The sequence below is a fragment of the Populus alba genome, chromosome 7 (genome assembly GCF_005239225.2).
Source record: "Populus alba chromosome 7, ASM523922v2, whole genome shotgun sequence".
Taxonomy (NCBI): Eukaryota; Viridiplantae; Streptophyta; class Magnoliopsida; order Malpighiales; family Salicaceae; genus Populus; species Populus alba.
Genome location: NC_133290.1, coordinates 8,714,673 through 8,732,444, shown reverse-complemented (window position 1 = coordinate 8,732,444; position 17,772 = coordinate 8,714,673). Strand labels below are relative to the sequence as shown.

Genomic DNA, 17,772 nt, shown 5'->3' with positions numbered 1-17,772 from the left:
AGCCATAGTTAAGTTTATCAACCTCAATTCCAGCAAACCTTTCTTCTTTTTTTTTTTTTTTTTTTGGCTCCCGCCTAAGATCGCAACTGATGCTCTGATACCAGATGATGTGCCGTGAATGATTTGAAAATCGGCAACAATGATTATAATGAAAATGGATGAAGGATGGGTCTGGTTGTGTTGTCTTTCTTTTGGTATTTAGGCTGGATTGTAGTGATTTAAGGTAAATAAGATGGAGATAGACTAGAATGATACTTTGATAAGTCGATCTGGACGCCACAAAGATCAATCTAGGATTTCGACGCCACACTCTTTGTGATTGAAGAGTGATAAGTCAGGTAGGGTTCTTCACAAAACGAATTTGGAAGAACAACTCTTAATTCTCTGAATTAAGTTTTCAAATCTTGGCCAAAAGTGTTTATTTCATATTCTGATACATATTTATCTTTGGAACATCCCTCCAAAGTTAGGTGAATTCAACATGACAGAAGTCAAGCCTAAAAACTAGACTTTTAATAAAGCAAGTAGACAAATTTAACTAACAGACGTTTTTTTTGACATTTCTAAAACATATGCAGACGAAATTTAAAACAGCCATAACTTTTGACACAAAAGTCTAATGCAATCATGGTTGGACAATATAGAAAGATCACGTTCTGAACTTGAATTTTACCTACATAAATCTTCTTTTCACATGCATTGGATGACTTCAAATTCGGGTTCAAATCCATCTACTGTTCTGACCGTAAACAACATCAGTTCCTTCACTTGCATTATCAATCCAAATACAAGTAGCCCAGCATGAAAAGAACCATTAAGGGCTTTTCCCATCTCCAAGTTCCAACTGTAGGCAAATAAGCACCCTTGAACCAATTTCAAACTGATTGCTAATTTTTAACTCCGACGCAGCTTCAATCATTGCAATTTGATTCGTCAAGGCCCGTTGTAGTTGTTTTGCTCTCGCTCTTGTCATTGGACCATCTGAATCCTCTTGCATATTAGATTCAGCTTTACGAGATGGATTATAATTCCCATGATGCACATCACTTTATAATGAGAATAATGAGAATAACCATATTATGACACTTAGAGACCACATGAATCCCACAAGAACAAGTGCACCCTGATGCATAGTTTTCCCTTTTGATGCATCTCATTTTAATTGTAAGCCAGGCATTATTCAACTTTTACCTTCTTTTCATGGTTGAGATCGAGAAAATCCATACTTGCATTTGAGAGAATTTGAAGAAGTTTATAACACCTATAATGACTTAAATTGTAGCATAAATACCATTAGATTAAAGCTTTTTTCCTTTTTGATTAAAAGATAAAGCTAAAACATGGCTACAAAATCTTAGGACAGGATCCATTCGTACTTGGGATGAAATGCAACAACAATTTTTAAAGAATTTTTTTCCATCTCACAGAACAAACTCTTTCAAAAGATAAATCATCACTTTTACTCAAAAACTAGGTGAAACATTTTAACAATGTTGGGATAGGTATCGAGACTTGCTTAATACTTGCCCTCATCATGGTTTTGAAACATGAAGATTGGTTTCACAATTTTATGAAGGGTTAACACCTAAAGATAGGCAAATGGTTGAATTGATGTGCAATGAAACTTTTGAAGATAAAGACCCTAATGAAGCAATGGAGTACCTAGACTTGCTAGCTGAAAATGCGTAAAATTAGGACACTACGGGCACTTATAAGGCACCAAGTAAAACCCAACCGCATACATCTAGTGGAGGTATGTATAACCTTAGGGAAGATCATGACCTCCAAGCCAAGTTTGCATCTTTAGCTAGAAAAGTCGAGGCAGTAGAATTGAAAAAGAGTAGTCAATTAAAATCTGTTCAAGACATTGTGTGTCAAATCTGTGAAACAAATGAACATGCAACCAATGATTGTCCAACTTTGCCTTCTTGCAAGGAATGCCTCCATGAATAAGCCCATGCTTTAAACAATTTCCAAAGGCCCAATCATAACCCATACTCGCAAACATACAACCCTGGTTGGAGAAATCACCCAAATTTCAGTTGGAAAAGTGATAACAATAATGCACAAACTTCACAAACACCGTTTCAAGCACACCATAATTTTCAAAATTCTTATGGATATGCACCTCCTTATGCTCCACCTTCTAGAAGAAATCTTGAGGAAACATTGCATGTATTCATTGAAAAGCAAGAGACAATCAACACTCAACTTGCTCAAAGCATGACAAATTTTAAAGATGCTCTTGCAAAATTCACATCTACTCTCAGTTTTCAAGAGAAAGGTAAGTTTTCATCTCAACAACAGCAAAATCCAAAGGGGCAATACAATGCAATTGTAAGTAGTTCTGGAAGTCAACATATGGATCAAGTCAAATCAGTCATCACTCTTCGCAGTGGTAAGGTTATTGAAAAACCCACTCTTGAACCTTTGTGAGAAAGATGATGAGTCAATCTCTGAGGGTAAGGAAGGGGTTGAATCTGAACATTGTAAAGAAAATACTGATTCTCCGCCAGCACTTCTATTTCCTTATGCCCTAACCAAACAAAGGAAAGTCAATCACAATTCTGAAATCCTTGAAACTTTCAAACAAGTAAGGATCAATATACCTTTGTTGGATGCTATTAAACATGTACCTTCCTATGCTAAATTTTTGAAAGATCTATACATTATGAACAAAAAATTGAATGTGAAAAAGTAAGTGCTTTACTTGATGCTTTAGAACAATAATGCTTTGAAATATAAAGACCCTGGTTGTCCTACAATTTCTTGCTTTATTAGGGAACATAAAATTAAAAGAGCTTTACTTGATCTTAGAGCTAGTGTCAATTTATTTCCATATTCGGTTTTTTAAAGTCTCAATCTAGGTGTGTTAAAACCAACTTTTGTAACTCTTTTACTTGTTGATAGATCTGTAAAAGTGTCTAGAGGAATAATTGAGGATGTGTTAGTACAAGTTGATAAATTCATTTACCCTGTAGATTTTGTTGTCTTGGATACATGACACGACCAAAAGATTGATGTCTTCTCCCAAGTGCAGGAGTGTTAAAGTAATAAATAACCCGGCAAGACCGGGGTCGAACCACAGGGAGGTTAATTGTATAAATTATAAATAACAACACGATAACAACAACAATAATAGTAATAGTAATAGAAATATTGAGAGTAATAATAATAATACTCAGTACGTGGCGTTGTTATACCTGAGAATGATCTAAAAGATCGGGTCACAGGTTTCCAGCCTATATACTGAGTTTATGAAAATATTAAAGAGATATATTATATAATATAAACAGATTTCTGATGCGAATGAACAAGGCAAGACCAATAATGTCAGGATCCTTGATCAAACACAAAGCATACTTAACGTACATATAATATAACAAGAATGTAAATAATAATAATAGTAGTAGTAATAATAAAGAGAGCTTTGAGAGGTAAGGTTGATGTAAGGATTAAACATTACAAAGAGAGAAAGCAAGAAGATGATTTTGATCTGAAAAATAATATATCTAAATACATGGCAAATACCTCCTTTTATAGGCTAAAAATTAGAACTACTGATTGGTTGACAAACTATTTAGTTGGTGGCCATCCATTGATTTGGTGGCTGGTGCTTGACATTGTTGGCTGGTTATTGATATTGTTGGCTGGTCAAAACGTCATTGCTAACATCAGAATTAGAGCCCTTTGTTCCATGAAAGCTGTGGGCAATTGTCTTAGCTTTCCAACAAAAAAAACCAGAGCTCATTTGGACTTCTAGAACTCAAGATATGAGCTGAAAACCGAACAGTGTCCGAGCTGCAGGACAAGTTCCGACTTCTCCGTTGTTCCTAAGATTTGAACTTGAAAACGACAGATTTGAGTCTTGGACTCTCATGAAAGTTTTAGGTCTATGTCTTAGCTTTCCATCCATATAAAGTAGACTTAAATCCGAGTTATACAACTCCAGTTATGATCCAATAACCGAATGGTGTTCGAGTTTGGAATTGAACCAGCATCTCTTCTCTTAGCCTAGTCCTCTTTTTGTCTCTTCACTTTCAATAGTTAATCACATCAATAAATCCTTTGAATTGTGAGATATACCTGCATTCAAAATAAGTATTTACCATAAATTAAAGATATATTATATTATCAGACTTGTTATTATAAAACATGCTGTAGTTAGGGAATTTAATGATACTTTAGTGCAATACGATGATATAAAACCTTAATGAGAATGCACTTTTAAGTACTAATCACACCCCCCAACCAGCTTATTACTAGTCCCTAGTAATCAAAGCGTTAAAATAGAAAAACAATTTGCAAGTTCCACAAAGCAAGGTATTCATCATTTAACTTCCATTAATCTATCCAAATAAACAAACTCTCATTAAATTTATATATCTGTTTCATACTTCTTAAACAAGATATTAATAAACCTTCTTTTATGTGCTCAATGTATGAAAACATAAATTATGAGGCTTTTATTGGAAGAAAACAATATTCTGTTCTAATGTTTTTCTAAGGTTAACTTCCTTAGGTTGAGATTATTATCTTTTTTTTTTTGTGGTATATATACATATAACTTAAAACACAATGCATCATTAACCCATATAGCGAGCTTTAGGCTAATGACTCCCAGACCAGTTGGTCTTAGGGCATCAGGTGTTGAGACACCCCTACGAGCTTAGTAACTCGGGTTGCAGATACTAATATGTAGATAGTGCAATGTTTGATTCCCTTAAGCTTTCTCCTCAACCCATATAACAAGCACTGGGCCAATAGCTCCCAAGTCAGTTGACTTGAGGGTACTAGGTGTTAAAACACCCCTTCGGGCTTAATTGCTTAAATCAAGGAGGCTACGAAACCAAACTTATCAACTTTTTTTTTTCAATTTATTTTTTTTTTGTTTTTTTTTGTTTTTTTTTTGCAAATTATATATTATCCCTTTCCCTTAGTTGTTACCTTTAACAAAAGAACATGAATAATGTAATAATCCAATATGCAACCCACAATCATATGTTAAAGTGTGTGTGTGAAAATGAAGGTTTAAGAATACTTATTAAATGTGTATATAAGCAGAATTAAGTGATAACAATGTGAGAGTTTGTAAACCTGAATATTTCAAGAAGTATTATGATAGACCTTGGTAATGATACTTACTAAGATGCGTCTCTAGAGTCAATAAAATTTCCTCCTTACTCTGCCATCCTAATAAAGATACTTACTAAGATGCGTCTCAAGAGTTAATAAAACTGACTCCATACTCTGCTATCCTAATAAAAATGTTGTCAAATGGTTTTAATAATAGAAAACACAGTTAGTTAATAATTTTTTTTTGTTTTTTTTTAAATATCAACTATCCCTCCCCCCAACCAAAACGAGACATTGTCCTCAATGTGCTAAGGCAGAAAGAAAGAGTATAGAAGACATCACCTGAAACAGCAACTACTGACAAACCTGAAACATACTTAAACAAATATAAGAAAGAACAAAACACAATTATGATATTAATAAAACCAAAAGACACAAGTTGTCACAAACTAAGGCTCAAATCCAATCTAAGCTTTTTACGGTGTTCCGTGATTGACCAATTGAGTTGACTCATAGAGGAATCAACTACAGGGATGAAAGATTGTAGTTCATCAATCAATTGCTCAACAGTAGCAGCAGAGATGAGGATTTGTCGCGCTGAAAATGTTAGGAATTCCTGTTCCACAGCTTGATCAAGGAAAGACAGTAACTTATCATAAAAACCATTGACATTTAACAAACCTATAGGTTTATGGTGAATGTGCAGTTGGGCCCAAGAGGAAATATGAAAGATTTCTTCCAATGTTCCCAAACCACCTGGTAAGGCAATGAAAGCATCAGCATGGCTAAACATGGCGTTTAGTCGATCAGACATTGTAGGGACCTGTATTTCCTCTCCAATTGTTTTTTCAATGATGTCCCCAGTTGCTAAAGCTTTGGGGACAACCCCCAAAACTTGACTGCCTCCCAAAAATACAGCCATTGACACACCTCCCATTAACCCAAGGCTACCTCCCCATAAACTAAATGAATCTTTCTCTCAGCTAGTACCCGACCAAGATGATTTGCTGATTCTAAAAACTCTTTTTCTTTCCCAGGACTGGATCCACCGAAAACACAAATATTTCTGATGTGATGACTTGAGGAACCTGCCATTTCTACACACTTCTATATTTGATGAATGTATGGGTTGAGTAGAAATGAAGGGTAGGAAAAGAAGAATTTATAGATGAGAATTTGAAAATGCAATCATACCACCTATATGTAGGCCAGCTGTTGTCTCACACTCTCTCTCTCTCTCTTTATTTATTTATTTATTTATTTTGACAAATCATGTATGTACAGGTAGTTGTGATTGTGGCTCACATCTTCCCTTGGTTTTACGTTCAAGAACGGCTTAAACGCCCTTTATGGGTCGGGGATAAGCTTCCCATCCAGTTTTCTTATAACTGGCAAACAGGGTCTTTTTTAGTCAGATTCCCAAGACTAAGTCGATCATGTTCTTTATGGAATTGTGGCCATAAATCATGAATTACACGATGCACATCTCCACTAGGATGCGTCTCAAGGGTCAACAAAAGATTATCTAAAGACCCCTTACTCAGGCCATCCTTAATGAATTGTATCTTATCTTCACGGTTTACAGATACCATTCCTAAAGAATGACATGTTGCATTGCAAGTCCATCTGGCATATCTGTGATAGACTTTCAGTCGTTTTGCACGACGTTTCTTTGCAAAAGTGCTTGTACCTGTTCCAGGCATGTGTGAAATGAAAGAATTGGAGGACTCACCTGAGAATCGGACCTTTGCTTCAATTAGCCAGCGAATATCTTCAGGAATTCCATGATTCATTAACAACCTCAATCTTGCACACAAATATCAGTAATTTGGGAAACTGAAAGAACCGACTTAAGTCATGGAGTACCGTTATCCGCCATTTGACCGGGGTGAAAGAGAGACTAGCAAAACAAAAGTTATACCAAAACACAAAACAATGTGAGAAAAAAAAAATCAATCTTTATATACAGGATCACTCAATTCAATAGAGTCATTTTCAACTGAAAAATTGTCAAAATAAACTTTCAAACGATGCCCATTTACCTTGAAAACATTGCCATTCTTTGGATTCTCAATATCACAGGCCCCATATGGCCAGGAAATAAATGGAGTCGAGAATTATAAAGCAAGACTTTTTGACCAACATTAAATGTTTTTCTCAGTATTTTCTTGTCATGAAAGTCTTTGATTCTTGCTTTATGAATTTTTGAATTGTCATATGCATCATTTCTTATTTCCTCAAGCTCATTTATTTGCAATTTTCGCAGCTGACTAGCATCATCAAGGTTTGAATTGAAAGCTTTAATAGCCCAATAAGCTTTATGTTCAATTTTCGCAGGCAAGTGACAAGGTTTCCCATAAACTAGTCTATAAGGTGACATACCTAATGATGTTTTATAAGCAGTTCGATAAGCCCAAAGTGCATCATTAAGTCTTAAAGACCAGTCTTTCCTATTAGGGTTAACTGTTTTCTCCAAGATTTGTTTGATCTCCCTATTAGCAAGTTCTACTTGTTCATTTGTCTGGGGGTGATAAGGGGTGGTAACTTTGTGTGTAATTCCATATTTCTTCATTAAAGACTCAAATGGCTTGGTACATAAATGTGTTCCACCATCACTTATCATGGCCCGAGGGATTCCAAATCAACTCAAAATATTTTCTTTTAAAAACTTGATCACTGTTTTATGATCATTATTATGACTTGGAATTGCCTCTATCCATTTTGAAACATAGTCTACTGCGACTAATATGTAAACAAAACCAAATGATGGAGGAAATGGACCCATAAAATCTATATCCCAACAGTCAAAGATTTCAATGACAAGAATAGTATTTAAAGGCATCATGTGACGTTTTGAAATAGATCCTAACTTTTGACAGTTTTCACAAGTTTTGCAGAATGCATGCGTATCTTTAAACATGGTGGGCCAATAAAATCCACATTGTAAGATTTTTGCAGTTGTCTTTCTTGATGAGAAATGACCCCCACATGCCTCAGAATGACAAAATTTAATAACACTACTTACCTCATTGTCGGGAATGCATCTTTGAAATATTTGATCAGGACAATATTTGAATAAGTAAGGGTCATTCCAATAAAAGTTCTTCACTTCGTTCAAGAACTTTCTTTTGTCTTGAGTACTCCAATGAGCTGGCAAATGTCCTGAAACAAGAAAATTAACAATATTAGCAAACCAAGGCATTATAGAGACGGAAAGTAAAGATTCATCAGGAAAGTAGTCATTAATTGGTGTGATGTCAGATCTTGAATCAGTTGTCAATCTTGACAAATGATCCGCGACAACATTTTCGGTGCCTTTCTTATCCTTGATTGTGATATCGAATTCTTGAAGTAACAAAATCCACCGCACCAATCTAGCCTTAGAATCCTTCTTAGAAAGAAGATATTTCAACGCTGCATGATCGCTAAAAACAATAACAGGTGAGCCAACAAGATAAGATCTGAATTTTTCACATGCAAATACTATTGCAAGTAATTTCTTTTCAGTGGTAGTGTAATTCATTTGAGCACTATTTAAAGTTTTACTTGCATAGTAAATCACATAGGGTTTCTTATCTTTTCTTTGTCCTAAAACAGCACCCACGGCATAATCACTAGCATCACACATTATTTCAAAAGGTAATGACCAATCAGGAGGTTGAATAACAGGAGCAGAAGTAAGCAAGCTTTTAAGTTTAACAAAGGCTTCTTCACAATGTTCAGTCCATTCAAAAACATTATCCTTTATTAGAAGGTTACATAATGGCTTAGATATTACACTAAAATCTTTGATGAACCTTCTATAAAAACCAGCATGTCCTAAGAATGATCTAACATTTTTAATAGATTTTGGTGCTGGTAAGTTGGCAATTAACTCGATTTTAGATTTGTCAACCTCAATTCCTATTGATGAAACAATATGACCAAGAACAATACCATTTGTTACCATAAAATGACATTTTTCCCAATTCAGCACAAGATTCTTCTCTTCACACCTGTTCAAAACCTTTTCCAAGTTATTTAAACAATCATCAAATGAATCACCAAAAACAAAAAAGTCATCCATAAAAATTTCAAGAAAACATTCAACCATATCACTGAATATGCTAAGCATGCATCTTTGAAACGTGGCTAGTGCATTACATAATCCAAAAGGCATCCTTCGATATGCAAACGTACCAAATGGACATGTGAAAGTAGTTTTCTCTTGATCTTCAAATGCAATTTCAATTTGGTTGTAACCTGAATAGCCATTTAGGAAACAATAAAATTCATGACCTGCAATTCTTTCTAGGATTTGATCCATGAAAGGTAAAGGAAAATGATCTTTTCTAGTCATTGAATTAAGTTTCCTATAGTCAATGCACATGCGCCAACCAGTAATAGTCCTAGTTGGAATTAACTCATTCTTCTCATTTGTTATCACAGTAACTCCAGACTTTTTGGGTACAACTTGGGTAGGACTTACCCATTTGCTGTCAGAAATAGGATAAATGATTCCATTATCTAGAAGCTTAATGACTTCATTTTTCACTACTTCTTTCATATTAGGATTAAGCCTTCGTTGCATTTCTCTAGAAGGTTTAGCATTTTCCTCCAAATAAATCCTGTGTGTGCAAATCAAAGGGCTAATTCTTTTTATGTCAGCTATGGTCCATCCTAATGCATTTTGTGCATTTTCAGAGTCTGTAATAACTTACCTTCTTGATGAACATTAAGTTTGGAAGAAATTATTACCGGAAAAGTTTCATTTTCTCCCAAAAATGAGTATTTGAGATTAAATGGTAATGGCTTCAAATCGGGTTTTGGTGGTTGAACACTTGAAGGTATGGACTCAATTGATCGTGGTGGCAATTCCTTAATTTTCGGTCTCCAACTATTTGCCTTTGACTCTTCCTGAAAATAAACCATTTGCAAATCTTCAGATTCATTAAACTTAGTTTCACTGGAAGAATTTTCAAATTGATCATAAATTAGTTTTTCAATAAAATCTACTTCCTGTAAATCATTATCATCTCCAGGTTGCTTGTAAATGTTAAAAACATTCATCTCCAATGTCATGTTTCCAAAAGATAACTTCATCACTCCATTCCTACAATTAATTAATGCATTAGAAGTTGCAAGAAATGGATGTCCTAAAATAACAGGAATTGAGTTGCATGCTTCAACAGGTTGTGTATCCAACACAATAAAATCCACAGGAAAGATGAATTTATCAACTTGTACTAACACATCTTCAATTATTCCTCTAGGCACTTTTACAGGTCTATCAGCAAGTAAAAGAGTTACAGAAGTAGGTTTTAACTCACCTAGATTGAGACTTTGAAAAACTGAATATGGAAGTAAATTCACACTAGCTCCAAGATCAAGTAAAGCTCTGTCAATTTTATGTTTTCCAATAAAGCAACAAATTATAGGACAACCAGGGTCTTTATATTTCAAAGCATTATCATTCTGAAGAATGGCACTTACTTGTTCGGCTAAAAAGGCTTTCTTTTTCACATTCAGTTTTCTTTTCACAGTGCACAGATCTTTCAAAAATTTAGCATAAGACGGTACCTGTTTAATAGCATCTAACAAAGGTATATTGATCCTTACCTGTTTGAAAGTTTCAAAGATTTCAGAATTGTGATTGACTTTTCGTTGTTTGGTCATGGCATGAGGAAATGGAAGTGTTGGCGGTGAATCAACCTTTTCTTTGCAATGTTCAGGTTTAACCCCTTCCTTACCCTCAGAGATAGACTCTTCATCTTTCTCACAAAGTTCAAGAGTGGGTTTTTCAATAACCTTACCACTACGGAGAGTAGTGACTGATTTGACTTGATCCATATGTTGGTTTCCGGAACCACTTGCACTTGAATTGTATTGCCCTTTGGGATTTTGTTATGGTTGAGATGGAAACTTACCTTTCTCCTGAAAACTAAGAGCAGATGTAAACTTTGCAAGAGTATCTTTTAGATCTGCCATGGTTTGAGCATTTTGAGTTTTGATTGTCTCTTGCTTTTCAATGAATGTATGCAGTGTTTCCTCAAGATTTCTTCTAGGAGGGGGAACATAAGGAGGTGCATATCCATGAGAATTTTGAAAATTATGGTGTGCTTGAAATGGTGGCTGTGAAGTTTGTGCATTATTGTTACCACTCTTCCAACTGAAATTTGGGTGATTTCTCCAACCAGGGTTATACGTTTGCGAGTATGGGTTATGAATTGACCTTTGAAAACTATTTAAAGCATTGGCTTGTTCATGGAGACATTCCTTAAAAGAAGGCAAAGTTGGACAATCATTGGTTGAGTGTTCATTAGTTTCACAAATTTGACACACAATTTCTTGAATAGATTTTAACTGACCACTCTTTTTTAATTCTAGTGCCTCAACTTTTTTAGCTAAAGATGCAAATTTGGCTTGGAGGTCATGATCTTCCCTAAGGTTGTACATGCCTACATTAGATGTATGAGGTTGAGTTTTACCTAGTGCCTCACGCGTACTTGTGGTGTCCCAATTTTGAGCAATTTCAGCTAGCAAGTCTAGGTACTCCATTGCTTCATCAGGGTCTTTATCTTCAAAAGTTCCATTGCACATCAATTCCACCATTTGCCTATCTTTAGGTGTTAACCCTTCATAAAATTGCGAAACCAATCTCCATGTTTCAAAACCATGATGAGGACAGGTATTAAGCAAGTCTTTATATCTATCCCAACACTTGTAAAATGTTTCTCCTGGTTTTTGAGTGAAAGTGGTGATTTGTCTTTTGAAAGAGTTTGTTCTATGAGAAGGGAAAAACTTCTTTAAAAACTGTTGTTGCATTTCATCCCAAGCACGAATGGATCCTGACCTAATATTTTGTAGCCATGTTTTAGCTTTATCTTTTAATGAAAAAGGAAAAAGCTTTAATCTGATGGTGTTCATGCTATAATTTAAGTCATTATAGATGTTGCAAACTTCTTCAAATTCTCTTAAATGCAAGTATGGATTTTCTAATTCTAAGCCATGAAAAGTGGGTAAAAGTTGAATAATACCTGGCTTAAAATTAAAATGAGATGCATCAGGAGGAAAAACAATACATGATGGTGCACTTGTTCTTATTGGATTCATGTGATCTTTAAGTGTTCTCACACGATTATTCTCATTATTCTCATTTTGAATTGACTGGTTATCTTCTTCGGCCATGTTTTCTTAAGAAAATGAGGATTTCCTAGAAAGTCTACCACTTAATGTACGTGTCCAAACTCTCATGCAAGTGCAAAAGAAAAGAAAAGAAAAAGAAAAGGAACAAAAATTAGAAAAACAAATAAAAGTAAAAACAAAAGAAAATAAAAGAAATATATAATTTATACAATACTTACCTTCCCCGGCAACGACGCCAAAAACTTGACACGACCAAAAGATTGATGTCTTCTCCCAAGTGCAGGAGTGTCAAAGTAATAAATAACCCGGCAAGACCGGGGTCGAACCACATGGAGGTTAATTGTATAAATTATAAATAACAACACGATAACAACAACAATAATAACAAAAATAATAGTAATAGTAATAGTAATATTGAGAGTAATAGTAATAATACTCAGTACGTGGAGTTGTTATACCTGAGAATGATCTAAAAGATCGAGTCACAGGTTTCTAGCCTATATACTGAGTTTATGAAAATATTAAAGAGATATATTATATAATATACACAAATGTTTGATGCGAATGAACAAGGCAAGACCAACAATGTCAGGATCCTTGATCAAACACAGAGCATACTTAACGTACATATAATTTAACAAGAATGTAAATAATAATAATAGTAGTAGTAATAATAAAGAGAGCTTTGAGAGGTAAGGTTGATGTAAGGATTAAACAATAATAAAACAAATGTCAAGGTTAGAGGATTCACTTAATGGTAGTTCAAATAAATATAATATAAACTCTTTTTATTACTCAACTGGAAACCACACACAAAGGAGGTTCCAATCGGATGATTTATCGTTATTAACTCATTATAAATTGTTAACATGATCATATTAATAATCTTATTTAAGTAACACCATACTTATAAATGTCATCAGGCATTCATGTTGCTAGCTTATGTTAACAACAAATCAAGTTCCTATCATAATAATGATGTCGGTCGAAAACTATGAAGGATCAAGCATTTGATGTACCAAGTGTTATACAACACAAATCTAGATTAACCATTAAGCAAGGTATTAAGAATTAGTAAGATAAAAAGATAAAACATGTTAATAACAATCTTTCTTGGATATAAACATTAAAGTCCATGTTGAGTTTATATTATATCTATTCTAACACCACTAGTGAAACCTTTTCACCTTGACATAATTAACTTAGCTAAACATAATGAAGAAGAAAAACATAAATAAACAATATAAGAACATAAACATGATATAAGTTAACTAAGTATAGGAAAGGAAATGAAAAAAAGCATAAACAATAGATTAATATAGCATGAAAGAAAACTTGAACATTACAAAGAGAGAAAGCAAGAAGATGATTTTGATCTGAAAAATAATATATCTAAATACATGGCAAATGCCTCATTTTATAGGCTAAAAATTAGAACTATTGATTGGTTGACAAACTATTTAGTTGGTGGCCATCCATTGATTTGGTGGCTGGTTCTTGACATTGTTGGCTGCTGGTTCTTGACATTGTTGGCTGGTTATTGATATTGTTGGCTGGTCAAAACGTCATTGCTAACATCAGAATTAGAGCCCTTTGTTCCATGAAAGCTGTGGGCAATTGTCTTAGCTTTTCAACAAAAAAAACCAGAGCTCATTTGGACTTCTAGAACTCAAGATATGAGCTGAAAACCGAACAGTGTCCGAGCTGCAGGACAAGTTCCGACTTCTCCGTTGTTCCTAAGATTTGAACTTGAAAACGGCAGATTTGAGTCTTGGACTCTTCATGAAAGTTTTAGGTCTATGTCTTAGCTTTCCATCCATATAAAGTAGACCTAAATCCGAGTTCTACAACTCCAGTTATGATCCAATAACCAAATGGTGTTCGAGTTTGGAATTGAACCAGCATCTTTTCTCTTAGCCTAGTCCTCTTTTTGTCTCTTCACTTTCAATAGTTAATCACATCAATAAATCCTTTGAATTGTGAGATATACCTGCATTCAAAATAAGTATTTACCATAAATTAAAGATATATTATATTATTAGACTTGTTATTATAAAACATGTTGTAGTTAGGGAATTTAATGATACTTTAGTGCAATACGATGATATAAAACCTTAATGAGAATGCACTTTTAAGTACTAATCAATACACAACCTATTGAAGCATGTAATTCAATTCTTGTTATTTTAGGACGTTCATTTCTTGTAACTTCTAATACATTGATTAATTGTAGGAATGGACTGATGAAGCTATCATTTGGAAACATGACATTGGAGATGAATATTTTCAACATTTACAAGCAACCTGGAGATGATAATGATTTACAGGAAGTGGACTTTATTGAAAAATTAGTTCATGATCAATTTCGAACCACTTCCAGTGAAACTGAGACTGATGAACCTGACAAGTTGCAAATGGTCTATTTTCAGGAAGAGCAAAGGCATGTAATTGGAGACCACAAATTAAAGAATTGTCACCATGGTCAATTGAGTCCATACCTTCAAGTGTTCAACCACCAAAACTTGATTTGAAGTCGTTACCATTCAATCTGAAATACTCATTTGTGGGAGAAAATGAAATCTTTCTGGTAATAATCTCTTCCAAACTTAATGCACATCAAGAAGGTAAGTTATTACAGACTCTAAAAATGCACAAAAATGCATTACGATGGACCATAGCTGACATAAGAGGAATTAGTCCTTTGATTTCCATACACAGGATTTATTTGGGGGAAAATGCTAAAATTTCTAGAGAAATGCAACGAAGACTTAATCCTAATATGAAAGAAGTAGTGAAAAATGAAGTCATTAAGCTTCTAGATAATGGAATCATTTATCCTATTTCTGACAGCAAATGGGTAAGTCCTACCCAAGTTGTACCCAAAAAGTCTAGAGTCACTGTGATAACAAATGAGAAAAATGAGTTAATTCCAACTCGGACTATTACTGGTTGGCGCATGTGCATTGACTATAGGAAACTTAATTCAATGACTAGAAAAGATCATTTCCCTTTACCTTTCATGGATCAAATCCTAGAACAAGTTGCAGGTCATGAATTTTATTGTTTCCTAGATGGCTATTTAGGTTACAATAAAATTGAAATTGCATTGGAAGATCAAGAGAAGACTACTTTCACATGTCCATTTGGTACTTTTGCATATCGAAGAATGCCTTTTGGTATATGTAATGCACCGGCCACGTTTCAAACATGCATGCTTAGCATATTCAGTGATATGGTTGAACGTTTTCTTGAGATTTTTATGGATGATTTTTCTGTTTTTGATGATTCATTTGATGATTGTTTAACTAACTTGGAAAAGGTTTTGAATAGGTGTGAAGAGAAGAATCTTGTACTGAATTGGGAAAAATGTCATTTTATGGTAACAAACGGCATTGTACTTGGTCACATTGTTTCATCGAAAGGAATTAAGGTTGAACAATCTAAAATCGAGTTAATTGACAACTTACCCACACCAAAATCTGTTAAAGATGTTAGATCATTCTTAGGACATGCTGGTTTTTACAGAAGGTTCATCAAAGATTTTAGTGTAACATCTAAACCATTGTGTAACCTTCTAACAAAGGAAAATGTTTTCGAATGGACTGAACAATGTGAAAATGCCTTTGTTAAACTTAAAAACTTTCTTACTTCTGCTCCTATCATTCAACCTCCTGATTGGTCACTACCTTTTGAAATAATGTGTGAAGCTAGTGATTATGCTGTAGGTGTTGTCTTGGGAGAAAGAAAAGATAAGAAACCTTATGTGATTTACTATGCAAGTAAAACTTTAAATAGTGCTAAAATGAATTACACTACCACTGAAAAGGAATTACTTGCAGTAGTATTTGCATGTGACAAGTTTAGATCTTATCTTGTTGGCTCACCTGTTGTCATTTTTAGTGATCATGCAACTTTGAAATATCTTCTTTCAAAAAAGGATTCTAAGGCTAGATGTGCAAAACAATTGAAAGTCTGTCACATATGTGCCAGATGGACTTGTAATACAACATGTCGTTAGTTCTTTAGGAATGGTATCTGTAAACCATGAAGATAAAATACAATTCATTAAGGATGGCCTGAGTAAGGGGTCTTTAGATAATCTTCTATTGACTCTTGAGACGCACCCTAATTTAGATTTGCATTGTGCAATTCATGATTTATGGCCACAATTCCATAAAGAACATGCTCGACTTAGTCTTGGGAATTTGACTAAAAAAGACCATGTTTGCCAGTTTTTAAGAAAACTGGATGGGAAGCCTTTCCCCGACCCATAGAGGGCGTTTAAGCCATTCTTGGACATAAAACCAAGAAAAGATGTGAGCCACAATCACAACTACCTGTATATACACATGCTTTTTCAAAATAAATAAATAAATAAATAGAGAGAGAGAGAGAGAGAGACTACAGCTGGCCTACATATAGGTGGTATGATTGCATTTTTAATTTCTCATCTATAAATTCTTCTCTTCCTTCCTTTCATTTCTACTCAACCCATACATTCATCAAATATAAAAGTGTGTAGAAATGGCAAGTTCCTCAAGTCATCACATAAACAATATTTGTGTTTTCGGTGGATCCAGTTTTGGGAAAGAAAACGAGTTTTTAGAATCAACAAATCATCTTGGTTAGGTACTAGCTGAGCGGAAGATTCATTTAGTGTATGGAGAAACAATTGGAGAGGAACTACAGGTCTCCACAATGTCTGATTAAATGAATGTAATGTTTAACCATGCTGACGCCTTCATTGCCTTACTAGGTGGTCTGGGCATATTGGAAGAGATTTTTCATATTTCCTCTTGGGCCCAACTACACATTCACCATAAACCCATAGGTCTGTTAAATGTTAATGGTTTTTATGATAAGTTGTTGTCTTTTCTTTATCATGCTGTGGAACATGAATTTCTAACATCTTCGGCACGACAAATCATAATCTCTGCTGCTACTGCTAAACAATTGATTGACCAACTACAATCTTTCATCCCTGTAATTGATCCCTTCATGAGTCACATAAATTGGTCAACTAAGGAAAGCCGTGAAAAGCTTAGATTGGATTTGAGCCTTCGTTTGTAATAACTTTGTGTCTTTTGTTTTTATTATTATGTTTTGTTGTTTCTTATATTTGTTTAAATGTGTTTTAGGTTTGTTAGTGTTCGCTATTTCAGGTGATGTCTTCTATACTCTATATTTCTACCTTAGGACATTGAGGACAATGTCTCATTTTAGTTGGGGGGGGAAGGGTAGTAGTTGATATATTAAAAAAAAAAACTAACTGTATTTTTTATTTCATAAACTATTTGCAAAACTGTTGTTATTAGGATGACAGAGTAAAAGGAGTTCTTTTGTTAAAGTGACTCTTGAGATGTATCTTAGTAGACATTCTTAACAAGGTCTATCAGAACACTTCTTGAAATATTCAGGTTTACAAACTCTCGTATTGTTATCACTAGATTATGCTCATATGCTCATTTAACAAGTATTCTTAAATCTTTATTTTCACACACACACTTTAACATATGATTGTGGGTTGCACATTAGATTATTACATTATTTATGTTCTTTTGTTAAAGGTAA

At 34.2% G+C, this 17,772-nt stretch overlaps 3 pseudogenes; 2 read left to right on the top strand and 1 right to left on the bottom strand.

The window, feature by feature from the left end:
* Positions 1 to 17,772, top strand: part of LOC140955818 (uncharacterized) — a 63,228-nt pseudogene that overhangs the window by 13,500 nt on the left and 31,956 nt on the right.
* Positions 6,878 to 12,243, bottom strand: LOC140955799 (uncharacterized; annotated as a pseudogene).
* Positions 11,726 to 11,836, top strand: LOC118045596 (small nucleolar RNA R71; annotated as a pseudogene).